Here is a 24,565-nt window from a genome sequence, read left to right on the forward strand (position 1 = left end):
TCAAACAAATGTGATGGAGGAAGGAAGGAGGCCGGGGACGTCTTAGTTTTGGGGCCGCTTCTGTCCAGTGTCGGACTGGGGCACCTGGGGCCACCAATATAGAACCAGTGAGACACGACATGCTGACCCGCTCCTTTCCTGAATTCATCTGTATCTGTGACAAATCCCTACATTTATACAGCTCTCAGGGTATGCTGGGAGTTGTAGTCTCTGAGAGGACAACCCTGTAATAAATCACTGTGTGCAGAGGCTCCTGGTGGCTGCAATCTGTGGGTGACAACCATCAGCCCTGAAGGTCCAGCAATACATCTGTCTACACTGTACTACAACTCCCAGCATACTCTGAGGGCTGCAGACTGTCAGTACATGCTGGGAGTTGTAGTGCCTGCAGCTGTTGTAGTTGGGTCCTATACACTGGATGCTTTGTGGCATATAAGAATACAAAGATCTGTGGGGGCTCAGTGCAGGGAGGTGACCCCAGAACATCACTAATAGGGGATAGAACAAAAACATCTACCACTATCCCCTATTAGTGATGTTCTGGGGTCACTTCACCGCACTGAACCCCCAGAGATCTATGTATTCTTATATGCTACAAAGCATCTAGTGTATAATGCACCTAGGACCCAACTACAACAGCTGCAGGCACTACAACTCCCAGCATTTACTGACAGTCTGCAGCCCTCAGCATATGCTGGGAGTTGTAGTGCCTGCGGCTGTTGTAGTTGGGTCCTAGTTTAAAAGTTTGCGCTAGTGTACTGTAGTGACCGCGGGGCTGTCAGTACACTACTGCAAACAATACACTGACCCATTTAGACCCCAATGGTACACAGGCTCTGCACACTATAGAAGTGATTACAGTGCAGTTACTAATGACTCACCGGTGACGTCTTCTCCGATTGCCGTCGCTTCTTGCTTTCTTCTCCATCTGGCGCAGCAATCAAGAAGACTTCTCCGACCACAACTAGTCTGCAAGCAGGCAGCTGGGGGTGACTGGGGAAGGGAGGCAGCTGGGTGTGCCAGGGGAAGCCGCTGGGGTGAAGGGGAGAAGCTGGGGTGACAGGGGGAAGGAGAGCAGCTGGGGTGACGGGGAGCAGCTAGGGGTGGCAGGGGGAGAATCTGGGAGGCAGAGGGAGCAGCTGGGGGCAGGAGGAGGAGCAGATGGGGGGCAGGGGGAGCAGCTGGGGTGAGAGGGGCAGGGGTAGTAGATGGGGGAAGGGGGAGCAGCTGGGGGGCAGAGGGAGCAATGTGGGGCAGAGGGATCAGCTCGGGGGCAGCAGCTGGGGTGGCAGGGGGAGTAGATGGGGGGCAGGAGGAGCAGCTGGGGTGGCAGGCAGGGGGAGCAGATAGGGGGCAGCTAGGGTGGCAGGGAGAAGATTGGGCAGCTGGAGTGGCAGGGGGAGAAGATGGGGGACAGGCGGAGGAGCAGATGGGGCAGGGGGAGAAGATGGGGGGCAGGAGGAGCAGCTGGGGGGCAGGGAGAGCAGCTGGGGGTGCTGGTGGAGAGGCTAGGGGGTGCAGGAGGAGAGGCTGGGGGGTGCTGACAGAGAGGCTGGGGGGTGCTGACAGAGAGGCTGGGGGTGCAGGAGGGTAGGCTAGGGGGAGAGGTTGTGGGGTGCAGGAGGAGAGGCTTTGGGTTGCAGGAGGAGAGGCTGTGGGGTGCAGGAGGAGAGGCTGTGGGGTGCAGGAGGAGAGGCTGGAGGAGAGGCTGGGGGTGCAGGAGAAGAGGCTGGGGGGTGCAGGAGAAGAGGCTGTGGGAGAGGCTGTGGGGTGCAGGAGGAGAGGCTGAGGGGTGCAGGAGAAGAGGCTGGGTGAGGCTGTGGGGTGCAGGAGGAGAGGCTGGGGGGTGCAGGAGAAGAGGCTGGGGGAGAGGCTGTGGGGTGCAGGAGGAGAGGCTGGGGGGTGCAGGAGGAGAGGCTGGGGGAGAGGCTGGGGGGTGCAGGAGGAGAGGCTGGGGGAGAGGCTGGGGGGTGCAGGAGGAGAGGCTGGGGAGAGGCTGGGGGGTGCAGGAGGAGAGGCTGGGGGGTGCAGGAGGAGAGGCTGGGGGGTGCAGGAGGAGAGGCTGGAGGGGGGGTACAAGAGGAGAGGCTGGAGGGGGGGTACAAGAGGAGAGGCTGGAGGGGGGGTACAAGAGGAGAGGCTGGAGGGGGGGTACAAGAGGAGAGGCTGGAGGGGGGGTACAAGAGGAGAGGCTGGAGGGGGGGTACAAGAGGAGAGGCTGGAGGGGGGGTACAAGAGGAGAGGCTGGAGGGGGGGTACAGGGGGAGAGGCTGGAGGGGGGGTACAGGAGGAGAGGCTGGAGGGGGGTACAGGAGGAGAGGCTGGAGGGGGGGTACAGGAGGAGAGGCTGGAGGGGGGGTACAGGAGGAGAGGCTGGAAGGGGGTACAGGAGGAGAGGCTGGAGGGGGGGTACAGGAGGGGGGGTACAGGAGGAGAGGCTGGAGGGGGGGGGTACAGGAGGAGAGGCTGGGGGAAGAGGGAGCGGCCGGGGGAGCCAGGGGAGCAGAGGGAGCAGAGGCAGGTGAGGGAGCAGAGGCAGGTGAGGCAGGTGAGGCAGGTCCCCCCTTCCCATGCTGCGTTGGTCCGGTGAGCTTCCGGCACACGCTGCCTCTATCACTGGCCGGAAGCTCACAGCTGCAGCCCCGCGGTCCAGGAACTTCTCTCCTGCTCGGCGCGATGACGTCACGTGCGCCGCTGCCGAGCAGGAGAGAAGGACCGCAGGGCTGCAGCTGTGAGCTTCCGGCCAGTGATAGAGGCAGCGTGTGCCGGAAGCTCACCGGACCGAAGCGGCACAACCCCCCCCCCCCAGGTGGCAAGGGGGGCCGTGCGGGCCCCCCTAGCGTAGCGGTCGGGGTGGGGGGGTAGCGGTCGGGGTGGGGGGGTAGCGGTCGGGCGGGAGGCGGCGGCCGGCGGGCCCGCCGGGCCCCCCCCATGTCTCCTAAGGGTCCGGGCCCCATACGGCAGTACCGGTTGTACTGCCCTATCGGCGGCCCTGATTACACTAAGCGATTTTTAACAATTAACGATCGCAAGCAAGATTGCTTACCGTTAAACTGAAATCGTTGACCATATTGCACAGAAAGATAATTGTTAGTTACAATCGGTAACTCCATCTGTTCCCCGCAAAAGAACGAACAATGTGCAATTACACTGAACAATAAATGAACAAATGCGGAACTACAGCAAACGAATGTGGAATTACAGGGAACGATTAACAATGATTTTAGGGTTCGATCTAAATCAACGATCGATGACACATGAAAAACTTCTCAATTGTTGCCTGCCTGTTAAAATTCGTACAATACAACAATTTTCCACATGATAATCTGCCCATGTAATAGGGCCCTTAATGGATTAAAAAAAAAACCCTCACTTACGTAAACAAATGAAATCCCCCTTTGCTAAGCTTATTATGTCTTTTTCACTTTCCAGCACCGCAAGTTCTAACATTTACCCATACCCTTCCACTTCATCCACATCATCTTATATTGCCTGGATAAACTTCAAGGACATGCTTTTTTATCAACCATAATAATCCCATAACTATAGGTAACACTAGGCATTGGGAAGTCTGGAAAAGCTGGATGACATTCTGTGGAAGCTGTCACAGAGGCCATATCGGTTAGGATCCGGCTTTCTGCTCCTCTCTGTAGAGACACACTCTACAATAACTAAGAATTTGCCACATCTGCATTTTTCATTGTCTGTAGAGAGAAGAGGATTTTGCTTTCTGCTTATATTTTCTATTTACTTAGAACAAGTCATCCTGCCACAATACAATGATGGCTTTTATTCCAGCAGGGCAGAAGGTGAGAGATGCATTAATGTGACCTCCTCATATACATGCAGCTCCACCAGTAAAGAGCGTGGCGGCTGCAAAAAAACATTCTACGTCAGCAAACGCTGATCAAAGAATTTCTCCTTTGTGGCTGCACATGGTTTCCATACAGTACACAGGGAGTAAAATGCTTCCATCTGCAGCAGCGCCAGTGATGATTCATCCACGGGAAGCAAGCAGCACTGCCAGATGTTATTATTCACAGAATTTCCACTCCAACATTGTCTAGACCTGGGATGCAAGACTCGAGAAAAGGGTCTGCTGAAAAGGAAAGAAAGAACCCTGCTGCTAACTGGAGGGTGACTCTCAAAGTCAAACAATGCACTGGCATAAAAGGTCCCTATACACTTTAAAGAGTCACTGTCGTATTTTTTTTTTTTTTGCAGAAATCAATAGTCCAGGCGATTTTAAGAAACTTTGTAATTGGGTTTATTAGCCAAATCTGCCATTATCTGCATGTAAAAAGCCTTTTCCCAGGTCCCCCCCTCCTTCCTCTTTTTTCATCCACTCTGAAAAAATCTGAAAATTGTGACTTGTTGCAGGAGACGTCCCCTGTCTGTTCTAGGGAAAGGGGAGGGGGGAGGAGGAAGGAGGGAGTTAGCCGGCAGCAGAAAGCAGATAACAGAGGATTACAGGCACGGAGCTGGGTGACAGCTGTAATCCGAGCTCAGACAGGTCACTGGTGATGGTCAGTAGAGATATCCCGTGAGGGATTTGTAGATTAACTCTTTGTTGTCCTGTTTTGGTCTTTTCTTTAGCTCTCTCCATAGGAGAACAATGAAGACAGGGGGGAGAGCTTCAAACTGCTTTTTCATGATAAAAATGCATTTTTCGGATAATAAACCCAATTACAAAGTTTCTTAAAAATCGCCTGGACTATTGATTTCTGCAAAAAAAAAATTCACGACAGTGACACTTTAAATAACTGACAGCGATCGATCATTCAGCAATCGGTTATCTCTCCTGCCCACCGCCCATCTTCCCTATATACAGGAAAGTTCCGTACAGCCAAGAGTTCCTATGTTCTCTATGGGGGATGAGAAAGGCACTGTAAGATAGCTCTTGCTGTGGCTTATCTCTCCTGAAACAAAGGGGTCGGGTGGTGATTTTTCATCCCACTCAACTCCCTATCTCCACCGACATAACCTGTCGATAGATTATCCTACATGGGCAACAGTTACTGGGTGTCAACTACTGCAGGCTGCCATTAATGTCCTTAGGGATGTCATACTGCCTTTCACAGATTCTGAATGGCATATAAACCGATAAGGTTTAAAGGGAATCTGTCACTACATTTATTCCATCTTAAATGAGGACAGAATAAGCTGCTGAACAGATCGATGAATTACTCATCATTCTATTCAGCCGTTCTCCTAAGATGCAGGAGAATAGGATTCTTGCCACTGCCGCCCCCCCCCCCCACCTGCTGATTGACAGTTAACTGCGCACATGATATCTGAAGCCGCTGCACAGAACAATGTAAGTGATACATTATTTTGTTCAGCTTCTATGTCAATAGTTTATGCTACCCTTAGATAGGACGGCATAAACCTACTGACGGTCTTTTTAAGTTCCATCTTTCTTTCTCCACTGCTCTGTAAGCAGCTCTGGATAAAAGAGCTCTAGTTTCCTAAAAGACATGGGGTTGCTGCAGTGCAAAGATCTTAACTAGTAATATAAACAGATTCTGTATTTTTTTTAAAATCCCTGTTTTGTCATCAGTAATGTCCTGGTAATATATATTCCAAATTACTATGTTAGTAACACTACTTGTGTGGTGGAATGTATTCTCCTAGAAAAGACCAATCAATACCATCTCCACCCATTTAGGAACAGTCAGTGTATATCCAGCGTTTGTCCTGTGGATCAGCTGAACAAGTTTATTAGTAAGATTCTGTCCCATTTAGATCTCATCAACGCAGACATGGGCAAGACAGAAAAGCACGGTCTGTGAATGCCAGTGGTCCAAGGATGTGCTGCAGAAATCATGGACTAGGGCCAAGCCCTTCTGAAGGGGATAAGCAAGGAGGCTGGACCACAAAATGGACCAGTCCTACTCTTTTGCGGAAATGATTGGCAGCCACACACTGATCTGTTTTTAAAATGGATGTGTGGACAACCTCATAAATATTAACAGGTCGTTTTTCTGTCCGTACATCAAGATCCTGACAGAAAAAAAACTGGTGTGTGAATGAGGCCTCAGGCTACTTTCTCACATGACTGCGTTTTGTTTTTATTTTTATGCATTTTCTCTTCTGTTCTCAAACGTGAATGTGGGAACAAAGCCTTACTGTGCAACAAACATAAAACAACAGTGGGATAGATATGGAAAACACACTCCTCATCTGCACAGTGTGTAATTATCCTGGAAGGACACAGAACACAACTGTAATTTCTACAAATGCAGAGCTTAATGCTGGACAAATAACAGACGTGGTGAGAGGAAGCCGCAGGAATATAGAAAAATAAGCAATCCAAGCAGAAATTGGATGGAAACACACTTGTTCAATTGGATGCGTTAACTCTCGGTTTCATACTTCTCATGGGGGGGGGGGGGGGGGGGGGGGAAGGGGTCCATGGAACCCTGCCTGAGAAACAGAGAAACTAACTCTGCAAAGGTCACTCTGAGGCTGGGTTCACACACAGCATTTTGATCAGCATTTTAGCCCAAAATGATAACTGGGTAGAAAACAAAAGTGCAAACCTTTTCATTTAAACTTTATTCTTCCATTCAACTTTATTAAAACCACTCCTGGTTTGACAAAAAAAAATAAAAAAAAAATACTAGTCTTAAAAGGGTTGCCTCACAAATGGGGGTGGCCCACTTACAAAACAGCCCCCAGCCACCATAACAGCTCTAGAGAACAGTTGCTCCTATGTATTAATTCCAAACCCACCACTACTCCCAATTACAGCAAACCGGGTTCGGGTTTGAATCAGCATTTGATTAGCTGGGGCTGCTGAAGTTGGATAAAGCTCTAAGGTTGTCTGGAAAACATGGATACAGCCAATGACTATATCCATGATTTCCACATAGCCTTAGGGCTTTATCAACTTCAGCAGCCACCGCTAATCAAATGCCGAAAGTTCGGGTTCGGATCGACTCGAGCATGCTTGAGGTTCGCTCATCTCTATCGTAGCAGTAAAAGGGTTTTAAAGGGTTCAACTACACAAATAAAAAACAATATTTTGGAAGTAAAAAAAACACAGATATTCCATGTCCAAAACAGCAGTTCTTTAAGTCAATGGGAGCAGGGAAAATGTACAGAAAAGATGTGACATACCTGCCTTTCAGAGTAGGTCAGCCCCAAAGCTCCAGCTGAGGTCAAGAGTAGATGAGCGAACCTCGAGCATGCTCGAGTCCATCTGAAACCGATTGTTCAGCATTTGATTAGCGGTGGCTGCTGAAGTTGGATAAAGCCCTAAGGCTATGTGGAAAACATGGATATAGTCATTGGCTATATCCATGTTTTCCAGAAAACCTTAGAGCTTTATCCAACTTCAGCAGCCACCGCTAATGAAATGCCGAACGATCGGGTTCGGATGGACTCGAGCATGCTCGAGGTTCACTCATCTCTAGTCAAGAGCTTCAGGGCCGAGTTACGTCCGGCGCCCATAGAGAATGAATGGCTCGGGCGGCCTTCACCCCGACACAGGGATTGACAGGTCTCCTTTAAATTGGGTTGCAGAAACACTAGTGAAAGTGGCTACAAATATTTGTATCCATGTTCTGTTTTTCGATGATCATCAATGCTATGTGAATCAGTGTTATGTGAAGAGCTAAGGTTTCGTACTCTCCCCAGCAATGAGAGAGTTAACCTGTCCACATAGCAGATTAAGGGTATACCCAGCAGCTGTTGGGGCAGCATGCCTTGGCTTGAATATTCAATTTATGATAACACTGTGGAGATCAGATAACAGGGCGGTAATGTAGCCTAGAGAAATACAGACTTTACAGACAAGGAATAAAACACAGAAGTTTGCAAGTTCTAGGAGGTTTACTCTAAAGCCACAACTATGGGGTATCACAATGACAAATGCCCCTTCCCCCATTAAAACAGTGATATTGTCACACTCTTTCCATATAAGAAGTTTTCAGCACCATTCTTAAGCTTATATTCTGGACATTTCATATCTTACCGTATAAAGGATTTCTTTGTGGTCTCTCTGCTCAAAAATGCATGTTATTGTTGGTGGACAGTGGCGTAGGGGCGGCACCTCCCCCGTCTAGGTCATTTCAATCTATTTCCCACACCCTCCACAGCCACTGGAATAGGCAGATCTAGAGGTCTAGGCCCCGTCCCCTCTAGGTAAGCCCATCCCAATGGCTCCAGAGGGGGCAGGGCCTAGACTGTGATGACGTCATGGTGGGGTGCCGCCAATGTGGGCATTGATATGGGGTTACACAGGCGTAAAGCGCTGCCCTTACACCACTGTCCATCAACAATAACATGCTTTTCTGAGCAGAGAAACCACAAAGAAATCCTTTATACGGTAAGATATGAAATGACCACAATAGAAGCTTAAGGGGGTTGGCCATTTTATAGTAAAATAGTTCAGTCTACAGTATTAGTAAGTGTACTCACTGTATATACTGACAGCAGCTCCCTGTGTACATCATAGAGCTGAAATCAGACTCCTCTCCTTAAGGCTGTACTGCCCTGCTCTGTTGTGCGTCTGACCATAAGATGGGTGACATGGAGGAGCATGTGACCATGCCCTGTCTCTAGTGTCCTCCATAGGCATATGCAAACTCAGTAATGGGCACTAGGTGGCGGGGCACGATTACATACCCCTCCATGTCGGCCATCTTACGGCCATCTCACCACATAGCAGGACAGCACAGCCTGGATGAGGGGAGTCTGAATTCAGCTTTATGAGGTACACAGAAAGCTGTCATAAGTAAGTGCAGTGAGTACACTTACTAATACCATATACTAAGCAATTTTATCATAAATTGGAAAACCCCTTCAAGAATGGAGCTGAGAACGCCTTATATGGAAAGGGGGTGACAAGATCACTAAAATAAAGCCACACACCCTTTTTCACGCCTCCTAGAAAACCTGGCTGGCCCTGCACCTGGCGCAGGTATTGCGCAACAAACGTGCTTCCAGCAGGTATAGATTCCAGCAGGTATAGATTAGTATAATTATTTATGCCTGCGAGCAGGCGTAAATCATGATAAATCAGGCGCGGGAGGTGGCGAGCAGAGGTTACCGCAGGTGTATGCCGGGGAGAAGGGGCAACTCTGCCCTCATAAATCTCCTCCAAATTCTCCAACATTAAAATAATATTATGAAAGAATCATACAATGTATTGTTCTTCTTCAAGTTAGGCCTCAGAGGGTATCTTATACTGGGGGCAATCCTGGCAGCTCCTGCACAACCCCGGTTTGTGACCATTTTTAAAAACTATGGCCCAGATTTAAGAATCTGCCCGATACCAAAAATCTTCTATTTTGCCCTAAACAACCAATTACGGCTCAGCTTTTATTTTACCAAAGCTCAATATGATAGGAACGCTGAGCTGTCACTGGCACTTGTGAACGCACCCTAACAATATGTGTTCACAAAATATATATTCAAGGGTTTGAAGTGAATGTACAGCTAGATTTACTCAATAAACAGTTCCATATTTAAAACTGTACTGGTGCAATCTATTCCTCATATTGCTGCCTGGGTCCTGAGATTTGTATATATACAAATTTGCTAGTTTGGTGGATTGAAGGCAGTCCCAGCACCCCCAGTTCACCAATATCTCCTCCCCTCAGTGATGCACCAGGTGGGGGACAAACTTTGGAGCACTGGGGAGGAGATATCTGTGTACTAGGCCCGCTTCCAGTGCACCAAACAAGCATATTTGCATATATACAAACCAGAGATCTTGGGAATGGCACCGCGCAGCGATAAGAGAAATAGAGGGCACACTTACAATGTAGGTAGTGGCAACGATCAGGCCGTATTGTATGGTACAATCCCTTTAATGCTGATCAGTCAAAGATAAAATCTACAGCAGAAAATCCACAGCATACAGTGTGTGTGCACTCTCTTAATGTTGCATGCAATGTTTGCAATAATTCTGCAGCATATATTGCACGTGTGAACATAACCTAGGGTTACAATTACTGTATTGTATCCACTGGGGATTACTATGGTACAGATGTGCTGTACTGTGTTTATTTGCATTAAAACTAATCAAATACAGTGGTACCTTGGTTTAAGAGTAACTTGGTTTAAGAGCGTTTTTGTTTAAGAGCTCACACTTTTTCAAAATTGTGACTTGGTTTAAGAGCATTGCTTTGGTTTAAGAGCTCCCTGTACTGGGTGGGAGCAAGGGAGGGGCATGGTCAGCATAGCGGGGTCTACAGCACTGTACTCTGACCCAGGGTGTCTCCCTCACCTTCCAAACCATAGCAGATCCACTTCAGGCTGGAGCTTGCATCAGGGGACAGGACTGTGGAGGTAATCTCTTTATAGCTGTAACCCCTCTCTCCCCGGACAGAGAGTGCTGCATGTATGTGCCCACATCTGTCCTGCTCATTCCTTCATGCTCCCTGCAGTCTCCGTCAGCCCTTGTGTTTCCCATCCTCTCCATTACTGTACAGTAACTTATAATATCACATATTCTGCTGTTTCTGAATGTTTGTTTCATTTGTATTACATGTTATTCAGAATAATAAATCATTATTTTTGGGGTGTGGAACCAATTGTCTGCCTTTCTATGATTTGTTATGGGGAAATTTGCTTTGGTTTAAGAGTGGATTTGGATTACAAGCATCCGTCCCGGAACGAATTATGCTCGTAATCCAAGGCACCACTGTACATTGAAAACCAGCTGCATATCTGCTGCAGATTGGTTGCACATCTGATGCAAAAAAAATCTGCAACAGATCCACACCTGTGAATGTACACCGAGGGTATTTTCGCATGCACTCATGGGGGGATTTTCTTCTGGAGTAGTTAGGGAATAACCAAGATCAAAGTTGGAGGGGGGCTTCATATAAAATGAATAAAGCAGCAGTGCGTATCCATTGCCTGCAGCTTCATTCAGCCACGATTTTGGGGTCCCCAGTGGTCAGACCCCTCCACTATCACTTAGTTATGTCCTATCCTCTGGATACTCTAGACAAAGCATAGCTATTCCAGATGCGAATACTTCTTTCATGTGTCGCAGATTTCATGCTGTAGATGTTCAGCTATTTATTTTGATAAAATCTGCAGCAGATTTAGTACGTGACGAAATACCCAAACAGCAAGTTCACATGGGTGGGGTTTGTTATGGATTTCACCTGCATTTATTTTTACATATATACCAAAGCTAAAAATACATGGTGAATCAACAGCAAAATCTGCATTTGAAACCTACAGAGGGAGTGTAACACATTACTATTGTCCCGGCCAAAAACATAGCTACAAGGCAGAGATTAGTGAGGAATTCACCTTTAACATGATGCATCTCCAGGCAGGAGAGTCACTATCACTGCGGGCCATTTTTTTTTGGTTGAAGATTAGTGCAGTCTTACCACTGCACCAGAATTTAGAGGTAATTTGTGCCAAAAACTGAAGCACCATGTGCCAGAATTCTGGCGCACTTTAAGGCTGTCTTCACACATAATGAGTAAGTAGCAGCTTTCATGCTGCCATTTTCGCAGCAAATACTTGATATGGTTTGCAATACTTGGTACCATTATAATCTATAGCCCTGCCTTCTCCCGGAGGATTTTCATTCTGCTGTGAAAATAAACTGACAACCGTATTCAAATAATTAGCGGCTGTGCCGCTAAAAATTTTAAACAGCCTGGAGAGGATTTATCAAGGGGTGAAAAATTTAGACTGGTGCAAACTGCCCACAGCAACCAATTGCAGCTCAACTTTCAGCTCTGGTAAAATGAAAGAGGAGCTATGATTTGTTCCTGTGGACAGTTTGCACCAGTCAAAATTTTACACCATTTCATAAATCTGGGCCCCCATGTTTACCAGTGAGTGCTCCCTTGTCGCGCTCCTGCCTGAGTCTCCATTCCTGCTCACTGACAGCCCGATCAGCCACTCACTGGCTGCGGAAGGACAGCACAGTGACTGGCTGAGTGGGTTGTCTGTAAGAAGGGACAAAGACTAGGGAAGGAGCGCGGGCAGGTAAGCATGGGCTGATTATTTTTTTTACTGGCACGGCATCAAATTAGTTTAAGGAGACCTATTACCCCCCCGTGCCGGGGTGAAGGCTGCCCGACCCCCTGCTAAAGACCCTTATACTTACCCCTTCTCTCCAAGTCCCGCTCCTGGAGCCAGTCCGGGGGCGAAGACATCCCCGTCGGAAGCCCAGCGCGCGCGCTGCATAGATGAGTCCGATGCCCATAGAGAATGAATGGAACCAATCATTCTCTATGGGCGTCAGACTCAGCTCTGCAGCGCGCGCACGGCTTTGGGCGGGGATATCTCCGTCCCGGGACCGGCTCCAGGAGCGGTGGGTAAGTATAAGTGTCTCTCTCGCTGGGGGGGGTGGGGGTGACAAGTTCCCTTTAACTATGGCTGTCATTACGTTCTTGCAGCAGAATGAAAATCCATAAGAGTGCAGGGCCATAGACCATAATGGCATTGCATGCAAACCAGTTACGTGTGAAGGCGCCCTAAGCCTAATAGTTAGTCTAAACTTAGAATAGCCAATGTAAGAACGCAACAGGTCAACCAGCATTATACACCTTGATAAATCCTGTGCATTTTTGTCTAGTCTACATTTACTTGGTTTTAGTAAATATTGGCCAATTTTCCCTGCAGTGACACTGCCACTGCTCCTACTGAATTCTCCATATTGAAAACTGCTCATTACAGCACATCTCTCCGGAGACTAGTCCTGAGGGGTCCACAAGCAAGAAACCTTCCTTAAAATCTCGAACTAAAGAGGGGATTTATCAAGAGCAGCATACATCTCCCTTCCCACTAACTTGGTAATAGGGCACAGACTGGGTAAAAGTTGCACATTGTAGGTAGCTTCTACTAGGATTAGAGTAAAAATATTAAAATCAGCCTATTTGAACATTTGGAGGATTTTTGACAATTAGAAGTATATAACCCTGTGAATGGGTAAGAATGTCCAGTCTTACCTTTGGAGTACTTTCCGGAAGGCCTCTTGGGTATCGGATCTTCTATGGAATGTGCCGATGTGTATAGTGCATTTGCTAAACTGTTACCAACACTGCTTATTGAGGTTTCTGTTCTTGTAGTCATCTGTGAGACAGAGCAGATACAATACATCATGCAAGACAAGCCACTGGGAACAGTCACTGCCTGTGACATCAACTGGGAAGGATTACATTTTGGATTTTCTATTAGAAACATTAGGGACTGGTTTTATGTATATAAAGCTTAAAGGAGAAGTGCCCATAAAACAAAAAAAAATGCCAGAAAAACAGAGGGGTAAAGGAACATCATAAAGTCATTTTCATACAGCATCCGGCTCCTCCTGCAGCAATGTCACACACCTAGATGGCTGAGCGGCAATCCATCAGCCGGGTGTGTGACGCTGCAGCTGGAGCCAGGTGCTGGCTGAAAATGAAAGCCATCAGAGAGGTATAACGGAGGCACGGGGATAGGTAAGTATACTTTGTTTATTGTGTTCCCTCTCCCCCTGTCTTCCTGTAATTTTTTCGCAGCTCTGATAGACTCCATTCTATGATTTGCCAGATTCCGCCCTCTGCCAAAAGAATTAACCCACTCATTCTTTGGGCCAACGGCGCAATCTGGCAAACCATAAAATGAACCCTATGGTAGCAGCAGAGATGTGTGCGACCGACAGATTCCGCGAGCAGGTGCGAGTTGCGGAATCTGTGACTGGTGTTCTGTCGGAATTCCGTAGTGTGCACATTCCCTTAGGGTACTATTACACGGAACGATAATTGGCCCTATCCGGCCGTTCATCGTTCCGTGTAATAAACACAATGATCAGCCGATGATCGTTGATATAGGTTTGGACCTATAATTTTTGGCCACTGACCGCACATCGCTATGTCTAATAGCTGTGTGAGGCTGACGATTTGCAAAGTAAATACATTACCTATCCATGGTCCAGGGCTCCTCCTGCGCTCTGCAGCTTCAGAGCAGCTTGTCTTACCTGACAGGCCGCTCAGCCAATGACTGGCCGATACCAGCGCAACATAACCGACAGGGCACTCTGAAGCTGCAGCACGCAGGACACGAGGAGAAGCGGACCGCAGTCCTGGAGCATGGATAGGTAATGTATGTCAGTTTAGCAAGGGCTGCAAGGACATTGGTAACGATGTCCATGCAGCCCTTGTTAAACGATTATTGGGCCGTGTAATAGGTCCAGTAAACGAGAGCCAATCTAGCAAATCAGCACTCGTTTACAGTTAATATCGGGCCCCCATTGGCCCGTGTAATACCACCCTTAGATTGAAGAGCATGACCTCATACAGCCCTGATGATTATGCCATCATTTACCCCAAAAACTGGCATTAACTGTACCTGAAAACTATACCAGCTCAAAGCCAAGATGAATTTCTATTTGTGGCTGGTAGAAAGCCACTGACAATGTTTTTCTTAGAGGGATTGCTTAGGCTTAGAAAAACATGGCTGTTTTTTTTTTTGAGAAATGACACCTACGAGTCCTGATTTTGCAGCTCAGTTCCACGGAGGACAGACAGTTTTTGCAAGAATGTATGTACCCCTAGAAATGTAAAGGGCTGCTGAATATGTTGTTCTACTCCTGGATAACCCCTTTAAGAACAGAACATATAATGCCAGTCTTTGGTAAACTCACGCTTTTTGTTTAATTCCTCATTATTAGGATCTCTGCTTGCTCTGAGTGAATTAAAACATTCTTGTTTAGACCCAAAAGCTAAAAACCTGTTTATACCTAATACTCCTCACAGCTGAGGGACTGTTACATTGCATCAGTTTAGACAATCCTGTGTGAGTTACACATGAGCAGAACCGCTACCTCCTGGGAAGGTGCTAGATATCAGTGTAACTAGAAAGTGTCCAGACTGTTAAAGGAGTCCAGACTGTTAAAGTAGTCAAGATTATTTCTTGATGAGCCATGCTGCCAGGGCTTGGGGAGACAGGACATTAATGTATATTTACCTGCCCCGCACCGCTGCAGCGGCCAGTCCCCGGGCAGCCTGCTCCGCACTGTGGTCAGCGTTTTCAAACATCTGTTGATGTGCCGTTTCTATAGGAAATGGCCAGTCAGCAAGGACTCTATGCTCACCAGCCATTTCCTGTGAGAATGGCACATTGGCAGATCTTTGCCTCTGTCAGCATTTTGAAAAGAGGCTGCGGCCTGGGAACCAGCAGCTGCGGAGTAGCAGGACAGTTAAGTACACATTACTGTCGTGTCCCCCACAGCATTGCTAATTAAGGGTGCGTTCACACCTACAGGATCTGCAGCAGATTTGATGCTGTGTTCAGTTATTTAAAAATCTGCTGCAGAAAATCAGCTGCAGATCCTGTAGATGTGAACGCACCATAAAGAAGTATTCTGCTCAAACATAACTTTTCATATGTTGCTTCCCATGGTAAGATTAACTATCTATTCAGTCTCCTTTCCCCAGTTCTGAGCTGCTTCTTACTGCTGAGAACACAAATCTGTGTGTGAGCTTTTCTCTCCATCTCCCCCTCCTCCTCCCTTCTGAAACAGCTGATGTAAATAAGTACTGACAGGCTTTATCTGCAACTTTGTGGCTTCTTTGTAATGCTGGGAGGATTAATGTGGGGTAGAGTTGCTGAAAAACTCATTGCGAATAAAGGGGAACTCCGGATAAGAAAAACTTGTTTTCTATTAAAAGTTATATAGATATGTCTATACAATGTATTATCGTATCTGTACAGTTCTGCCACACTGGTAGCCGATAGAAATCCAGGAAGTGAAAAAATGGCCCCTGTGCCAATTCACATTGTCTCCTGCTCCTTCTGCTATCCCCCCTTAGGGTACAAACACACACGGCTTATACGCTGCGTATTTACTGCTGCGATACGCAGAAGATACGCAGCAGATTAGATCTAAATAACTGAACACAGTATCAAATCTGCTGCGTATCTGCTGTGTGGGTTTGTACCCTTAGGAGACAAATCTTCCATGCTTCTGTCTTGTATGTGTTTGCTGAGCACAGGCTAATGATGCAGACAGGGGGCAGGGCGTGATATAACAGGAGGCTTGGCTGAATCCCTCAATCCCCTAAGTGATTCACCATCTCTGACTGGCCAGAAGCAGCTGCTGCACTAATTTTACTGATTGTGTGGGTGGGGGACTGTGATGGTCAGCTGAGGGAAAGCATTGCATTCTGGGAAATGCTAAACCAGGAAGGACAGAAACACAATAAAGAGCACCCCCACCCACCCCAAACAAATGGATTTTTAGTAGTTTCAAAACTGGGATAGACAGGTAAGTAATGCTATATGCTTCTACAGAAGTTTCATTATTTAACCTCTACCTGGAGTTCCCCTTTAACCCTCCCAGCATTACAAAGTTGCAGATAGGGACGTTTTTACAGCAGCCATCTCGGAAGTTTTTTTTTTGTGTTCTCAGCATAAAGCAGCAGCTTATAACTGGGAGAAGGAGTCTGAATAGACAGAAACAAGAATAAAAGAAATTGTTAGTCTCACCAAGGGCAGCAACATATGAAAAGTTATATTTTTATATTTGAATGGAATACCCCTTTAGGCTGGGTTCACACTATGTATATTTCAGGCAGTATTTGGTCCTCATGTCAGGTCCTCATAGCAACCAAAACCAGGAGTGGATTGAAAACACAGAAAGGATCTGTTCACACAATGTTGAAATTGAGTGGATGGCCGCCATATAACAGTAAATAACGGCCATTATTTCAATACCACAGCCGTTGTTTTAAAATAACAGCAAATATTTGCCATTAAATGATGGCCATCCACTCAATTACAACATTATGTGAACAGAGCCTTTCTGTGTTTTCAATCCACTCCTGATTTTGGTTGCTATACAGCCTCACAAATACAGCCTCAAATATACATAGTGTGAACCCAGCCTTAAGGTGATATTGCCACCCTCTTCCTTTATGTGCGGCTCCCTGCACCATCCACAAGCTTAGATGCTGCACAATTAATACCTGTATAACACTTGTCTGTGTCTTCTTTCTGCTCTAAAATCACTTTGTTTTGACAGTGTCATCTAGGCGGGGTTTCACAGCAGGTGGACCCTCTCCTCTATATGGACAATGTCATCCAGGCAGGCTTCATGGCAATTGGGCTCCATCTAAGTGCCACAAAGCACCTAGGTGCCACTGTCCACTGATAAAATGAAGCAATTTTAGAGCAGAACGAAGACACAGACAAGTGTTATACAGGTATATATTGAATGTAGCATCTAAGCTTGTGGATGGTGTGGAGAACCACACAGAGTACGGGAGGTGACAATAAACTAAACCCCTTTAAAGCTATAAAGCATTGTTTCAACTGGACACAACTATAAGGGTATGTTCACACTGAGTAACACAGGTGGAATTCCGCCTGTGTGCCATAGCCCGTCTATGGGAGAACAAACGCTCCTCCGTAGCCGCCGCTCTCTGCTTAAAGAAGTGACATGTCACTTCCTTGAGCGGAAAGCGGCGGAGGAGCGCGCGCCCTCTCATTAACTCACATCGGGACACTGAGCACGGCGGGATTCCGCGGTGGAGAGATCCGCCATGGCATTCCGCCGTATTTGCTCAGTGTGAACCGGCCCTAACAAAACAATGGTCACATTCACTAACAGTCAGCAGAGGACATAAAAATGATCAGAACATAAAATACACAGGGGAAGATTTATCAAACTGGTGAAAATTAGAACTGGCTCAGTTGCCCCTAGCAACCAATCAGAATCTACTAGAAAATGGCAGAACCTTATTATACACACATTAACCTTTATTGCATCAAACTTGACACCAGATCAACTCAGCACTTATATATAATTTAGTTACTTAAAAAAAGCTACAAAAACCTTATTTGGTTTACCAACATGGAAGTGATATGGTTCATCAGGAAGGGATTTGTACAGCACAGAACTAGTGATGTTCTCAATCTTTCCACTCACATGTGGTGTGAGCAAAAATATTTAAAGGGAAATTCCCTCTAATTGCAGCCAGCTCTGCTATATTTATACAGCAGAATGGAAGCACAGGAAGCGAAGTGACCATTACTCCTGTATACCTGCAGGCACTCTCCCCCAGTGCTATCTATAGAAGGCTTTGCCTGACTGCCAAGTAAGTGACATTTCACTGATAAGCCCCCAGCAAGACACAAATTGATCATGGCCGCCTCTTACACCAAGGTCAGCAGGTGGCAAGTGTGTGACCACAGGCTGTGACAATCACCCTGGAATTCACTGTGGGCAGTCACGGGCCTGGGGTGAATATGCCAGGCTATGTCCTCACCTGACATTTGGGTTCACACTGAGCTCTGTAACCAATCCCACTGAATGCAAGGAAAGACTGCAGCAAATCAAGTGACAGCGGCCGCATGTGCTGGTGAATAAACTGAATGCCCTCCCCCAACTTCTAACACCACAGCACCTTGCATAAGATATGTCACTGTGGAGCCCTGGCATAGGTCACGGTCCTTGGGCTGCTGTCAGACAAGGTAAGGGGTGTCCTGGCCTATGAGACTCCAGGGTAGTAGCACAGGAGCTATCAGCCCCACAGTGCCCCCTCAACTGTACCCACCAGTCCTAGTCAGACAATGCTTATTCCACCGCCTCACAGTAAGTCTTAGCACCAATGTGAGAAGAGAATAGGTAAGAGCAGAGGGTTTCTATCAGCTTAGGCTGGATTCACATTGCATGGTTTAGTTACTCATCTCTTGTTGTATAGAACAAGATAGTAGTTTGGACTACTGAGTCCAGTCATTAAAAAAAACAAAAACATAAAAAACATGTTGCAATGCATTTATCCCCATAACGTCTATAAGAAAGTCTAAAAGTCTATAAGAAATGGATTCTGCTCTAATATAGCGACTATTTATATGTATACACACATGCAGTGTGAACCTAGTCTTACTATAGAGCACATGTCACAGTGTAACCTGTACACCTACTATACACTGTACCCTGTGCAAAAGACAGGGGGCGGGTAGGTAGACTCACAACAGGCAGCTGGAGGGGGTATAGTGACAGGCGCCAGAGCGAAAGAAGCAGGGTAAAAAGGTGCCCAAAGGGGGGGCACAGTGGTAGGCTGCCAGACGGAGGAGAGGCACAGCAACAGGCAGGCAGAAAGGTGGGCACTAAAAATGACTCCAGCAGGGGCACAGGCAGGGTGAGTGGCATAGTGACAGGAAGATGAGGTGGGGATACAGTGACAGGCAGGGTGAGTGGCATATTGACATGCAGATGAGGTGGAGATACAGTGACAGGCAGGGTGAGTGGCATAGTGACAGGCAGATGAGGTGGGGATACAGTGACAGGCAGGGTGAGTGGCATAGTGACAGGCAGGGTGAGTGGCATAGTGACAGGCAGATGAGGTGGGGGTACAGTGACAGGCAGACAGTCAGGGTGAGTGGCATAGTGACAGGCAGATGAGGTGGGGATCGGTGACAGGCAGGGTGAGTGGCATAGTGACAGGCAGAGGAGGTGGAGATACAGTGACAGGCAGGGTGAGTGGCATAGTGACAGGCAGATAAGGTGGGGGTACAGTGACAGGCAGACAGGCAGGGTGAGTGGCATAGTGACAGGCAGATGAGGTGGGGATACAGTGACAGGCAGGGTGAGTGGCATAGTGACAGGCAGATGAGGTGGGGATACAGTGACAGGCAGGGTGAGTGGCATAGTGACAGGCAGATGAGGTGGGGATACAGTGACAGGCAGGGTGAGTGGCATAGTGACAGGCAGATGAGGTGGGGATACAGTGACAGGTAGGGTAAGTGGCATAGTGACAGGCAGATGAGGTGGGAGTACAGTGACAGGCAGGATGAGTGGCATAGTGACAGGCAGATGAGGGGGGGATACAGTGACAGGCAGGGTGAGTGGCATAGTGACAGGCAGATGAGGTGGGGGTACAGTGACAGGCAGCCAGGCAGGGTGAGTGGCATAGTGACAGGCAGATAAGGTGGGGGTACAGTGACAGGCAGGGTGAGTGGCATAGTGACAGGCAGGGTGAGTGGCATAGTGACAGGCAGTGGTAGGAGGAGGGGGTAACAGTGACAGGCCTCTGGAGGGGGCAGAATGACATGTAGGGTGAGTGGCATAGTGACAGGCAGATGAGGTGGGGGTACAGTGACAGGCAGCCAGTCAGGGTGAGTGGCATAGTGACAGGCAGATGAGGTGGGGACACAGTGACAGGCAGCCAGTCAGGGTGAGTGGCATAGTGACAGGCAGATGAGGTGGGGGTACAGTGACAGGCAGGGTGAGTGGCATAGTGACAGGCAGATGAGGTGGGGGTACAGTGACAGACAGGCAGGGTAAGTGGCATAGTGACAGGCAGATGAGGTGGGGGTACAGTGACAGACAGGCAGGGTAAGTGGCATAGTGACAGGCAGATGAGGTGGGGGTACAGTGACAGGCAGGGTGAGTGGCATAGTGACAGGCAGATGAGGTGGGGGTACAGTGACAGACAGGCAGGGTGAGTGGCATAGTGACAGGCAGAGGAGGTGGAGATACAGTGACAGGCAGGGTGAGTGGCATAGTGACAGGCAGAGGAGGTGGAGATACAGTGACAGGCAGGGTGAGTGGCATAGTGACAGGCAGATGAGGTGGGGATACAGTGACAGGCAGGGTGAGTGGCATAGTGACAGGCAGATGAGGTGGGGGTACAGTGACAGGCAGACAGGCAGGGTGAGTGGCATAGTGACAGGCAGATGAGGTGCGGGTACAGTGACAGGCAGCCAGGCAGGGTGAGTGGCATAGTGACAGGCAGATGAGGTGGGGGTACAGTGACAGGCAGACAGGCAGGGTGAGTGGCATAGTGACAGGCAGATGAGGTGCGGGTACAGTGACAGGCAGCCAGGCGGGGTGAGTGGCATAGTGACAGGCAGATGAGGTGGGGATACAGTGACAGGTAGGGTGAGTGGCATAGTGACAGGCAGATGAGGTGGGGATCGGTGACAGGCAGGGTGAGTGGCATAGTGACAGGCAGATGAGGTGGGGGTACAGTGACAGGCAGGGTGAGTGGCATAGTGACAGGCAGATGAGGTGGAGATACAGTGACAGGCAGGGTGAGTGGCATAGTGACAGGCAGATGAGGTGGGGATCGGTGACAGGCAGGGTGAGTGGCATAGTGACAGGCAGATGAGGTGGGGATACAGTGACAGGCAGGGTGAGTGGCATAGTGACAGGCAGATGAGGTGGGGGTACAGTGACAGGCAGGGTGAGTGGCATAGTGACAGGCAGATGAGGTGGGGATACAGTGACAGGCAGGGTGAGTGGCATAGTGACAGGCAGTGGTAGGAGGAGGGGGTAACAGTGACAGGCCTCTGGAGGGGGCAGAATGACATGTAGGGTGAGTGGCATAGTGACAGGCAGATGAGGTGGGGGTACAGTGACAGGCAGACAGTCAGGGTGAGTGGCATAGTGACAGGCAGATGAGGTGGGGACACAATGACAGGCAGCCAGTCAGGGTGAGTGGCATAGTGACAGGCAGATGAGGTGGGGGTACAGTGACAGGCAGCCAGGCAGGGTGAGTGGCATAGTGACAGGCAGATAAGGTGGGGGTACAGTGACAGGCAGGGTGAGTGGCATAGTGACAGGCAGTGGTAGGAGGAGGGGGTAACAGTGACAGGCCTCTGGAGGGGGCAGAATGACATGTAGGGTGAGTGGCATAGTGACAGGCAGATGAGGTGGGGGTACAGTGACAGGCAGACAGTCAGGGTGAGTGGCATAGTGACAGGCAGATGAGGTGGGGACACAGTGACAGGCAGCCAGTCAGGGTGAGTGGCATAGTGACAGGCAGATGAGGTGGGGGTACAGTGACAGGCAGGGTGAGTGGCATAGTGACAGGCAGATGAGGTGGGGGTACAGTGACAGACAGGCAGGGTAAGTGGCATAGTGACAGGCAGATGAGGTGGGGGTACAGTGACAGACAGGCAGGGTAAGTGGCATAGTGACAGGCAGATGAGGTGGGGGTACAGTGACAGGCAGGGTGAGTGGCATAGTGACAGGCAGATGAGGTGGGGGTACAGTGACAGACAGGCAGGGTGAGTGGCATAGTGACAGGCAGAGGAGGTGGAGATACAGTGACAGGCAGGGTGAGTGGCATAGTGACAGGCAGAGGAGGTGGAGATACAGTGACAGGCAGGGTGAGTGGCATAGTGACAGGCAGATGAGGTGGGGATACAGTGACAGGCAGGGTGAGTGGCATAGTGACAGGCAGATGAGGTGGGGGTACAGTGACAGGCAGACAGGCAGGGTGAGTGGCATAGTGACAGGCAGATGAGGTGCGGGTACAGTGACAGGCAGCCAGACAGGGTGAGTGGCATAGTGACAGGCAGATGAGGTGGGGGTACAGTGACAGGCAGACAGGCAGGGTGAGTGGCATAGTGACAGGCAGATGAGGTGCGGGTACAGTGACAGGCAGCCAGGCGGGGTGAGTGGCATAGTGACAGGCAGATGAGGTGGGGATACAGTGACAGGTAGGGTGAGTGGCATAGTGACAGGCAGATGAGGTGGGGATCGGTGACAGGCAGGGTGAGTGGCATAGTGACAGGCAGATGAGGTGGGGATCGGTGACAGGCAGGGTGAGTGGCATAGTGACAGGCAGATGAGGTGGGGATACAGTGACAGGCAGGGTGAGTTGCATAGTGACAGGCAGATGAGGTGGGGATCGGTGACAGGCAGGGTGAGTGGCATAGTGACAGGCAGATGAGGTGGGGATCGGTGACAGGCAGGGTGAGTGGCATAGTGACAGGCAGATGAGGTGGGGATACAGTGACAGGCAGGGTGAGTGGCATAGTGACAGGCAGATGAGGTGGGGGTACAGTGACAGGCAGGGTGAGTGGCATAGTGACAGGCAGATGAGGTGGGGATACAGTGACAGGCAGGGTGAGTGGCATAGTGACAGGCAGATGAGGTGGGGATCGGTGACAGGCAGGGTGAGTGGCATAGTGACAGGCAGATGAGGTGGGGATACAGTGACAGGCAGGGTGAGTGGCATAGTGACAGGCAGATGAGGTGGGGGTACAGTGACAGGCAGGGTGAGTGGCATAGTGACAGGCAGATGAGGTGGGGATACAGTGACAGGCAGGGTGAGTGGCATAGTGACAGGCAGATGAGGTGGGGGTACAGTGACAGGCAGGGTGAGTGGCATAGTGACAGGCAGTGGTAGGAGGAGGGGGTAACAGTGACAGGCCTCTGGAGGGGCAGAATGACATGTAGCTTGGTGGGTGCACAGTAACAGTTACCTTGCTGCTGCTGCTGACAGTGGTGGTGGGCAGGGTTGGGGGCCCCGAGCTGGCACCGTGCCTCCCCTGGATGTGGGCCAGCTCCTTGCGCAGCAGCTGCTTCTGGTGGAAGCTGAAGGCCGGGTGGTTGGTGGCCATGGTGAAGAGCAGCAGGAACTCGTCCCCGGTGCGGCCCTCATTGAGCTGCAGGCCCAGGTTGTTGATGATGGAGTCGATGTGGGTGAGGGTCCGGCACAGCACGCCCGCCGCCTCCCGGTTGTCGGAGGCCAGCAGCGCCAGGGACACGAGCAGCTTGCTCCGGACCACCTCGTCCGCCAGGTTGGTGAGGCTGCCCAGGTCGGCCGGGTTGTTGGCCTTGATGTCGGAGTCCCGCAGCGAGTGGTAGTCCTTGCGGGCCAGGTCCTCCAGGCAGGAGCCCAGGAAGCGCAGCTCCAGCGGGAGGCACAGGTCCAGCAGGCCGCACAGGAACTCGATGCGCTGGGAGGAGGAGAGCTCGGAGAACCAGCGGTACACGCCGTCCCTCTGCAGGGGGCAGCGCTGCTTCTCCACCATGGTGCCCCGGGACACACCCGGCGGCGGCTGCTGAGCCCCAGCTCTCTGCGATGCACCGAATCGCCGCCTCCCGCTCCGGCTGGGCCCGCCTCCTCCGCTCCCGCCCTCCCTCCGGGGCTGCTGAGCGCTGCTGCTGCTGCGATCTCACCGAGCCGGCCCCGTCTGCTGCATCCTCCGCTCACCGAGCTGCGGTCATGACACCTGCGGGGACAAGGAGACTTGTAAGGGCGGCTGGAGAGCACCGGGGAGCACCGGCTATACAGCGACCTCTAACATCACCGTATACACGGGTCCCCAACTGACGGACCGTCACTGGAGTGCCGGCGCCAGGACAAGGGAAGAGCGGCCTCTTGTGACCGTTGTAGTGCGGCCACGAGAAGAGGAGACGCTGGACCCAGGTGAGTATAAGTGTTGTTTTTTTATGCTATATGGGAGGGGGAGCTCACAGGAGGGGGGCTATATACTACTGTGGGGAGCTCACAGGGGGGGCTATATACTATATAGCTCACATGAGGGGGCTATATACTACTATATACTACTGGGGGAGCTCACAGGGGGGCTATATACTACTGGAGGAGGCTCACGGGGGCTATATACTACTGGGGGGAGCTCACAGGGGGGCTATATACTACTGGGGGGAGCTCACAGGGGGGCTATATACTATATAGCTCACATGAGGGGGCTATATACTACTATATACTACTGGGGGGATATATACTACTGGGGGGAGCTCACAGGGGGGCTATATACTATATAGCTCACATGAGGGGGCTATATACTACTGGGGGGAGCTCACAGGGGGGCTATATACTACTGGATTAAGCTCACG

The 24,565-nt window shown here is 49.8% G+C and overlaps 1 pseudogene; it reads right to left on the reverse strand.

The window, feature by feature from the left end:
• The window catches only part of LOC138789304 (zinc finger CCHC domain-containing protein 14-like), a 63,061-nt pseudogene extending 38,956 nt beyond the window's left edge, over window positions 1–24,105 (reverse strand).
• Window positions 24,106–24,565: the final 460 nt, after the last annotated feature.

The sequence above is a fragment of the Dendropsophus ebraccatus genome, chromosome 4 (assembly GCF_027789765.1).
Source record: "Dendropsophus ebraccatus isolate aDenEbr1 chromosome 4, aDenEbr1.pat, whole genome shotgun sequence".
NCBI lineage: Eukaryota > Metazoa > Chordata > Amphibia > Anura > Hylidae > Dendropsophus > Dendropsophus ebraccatus.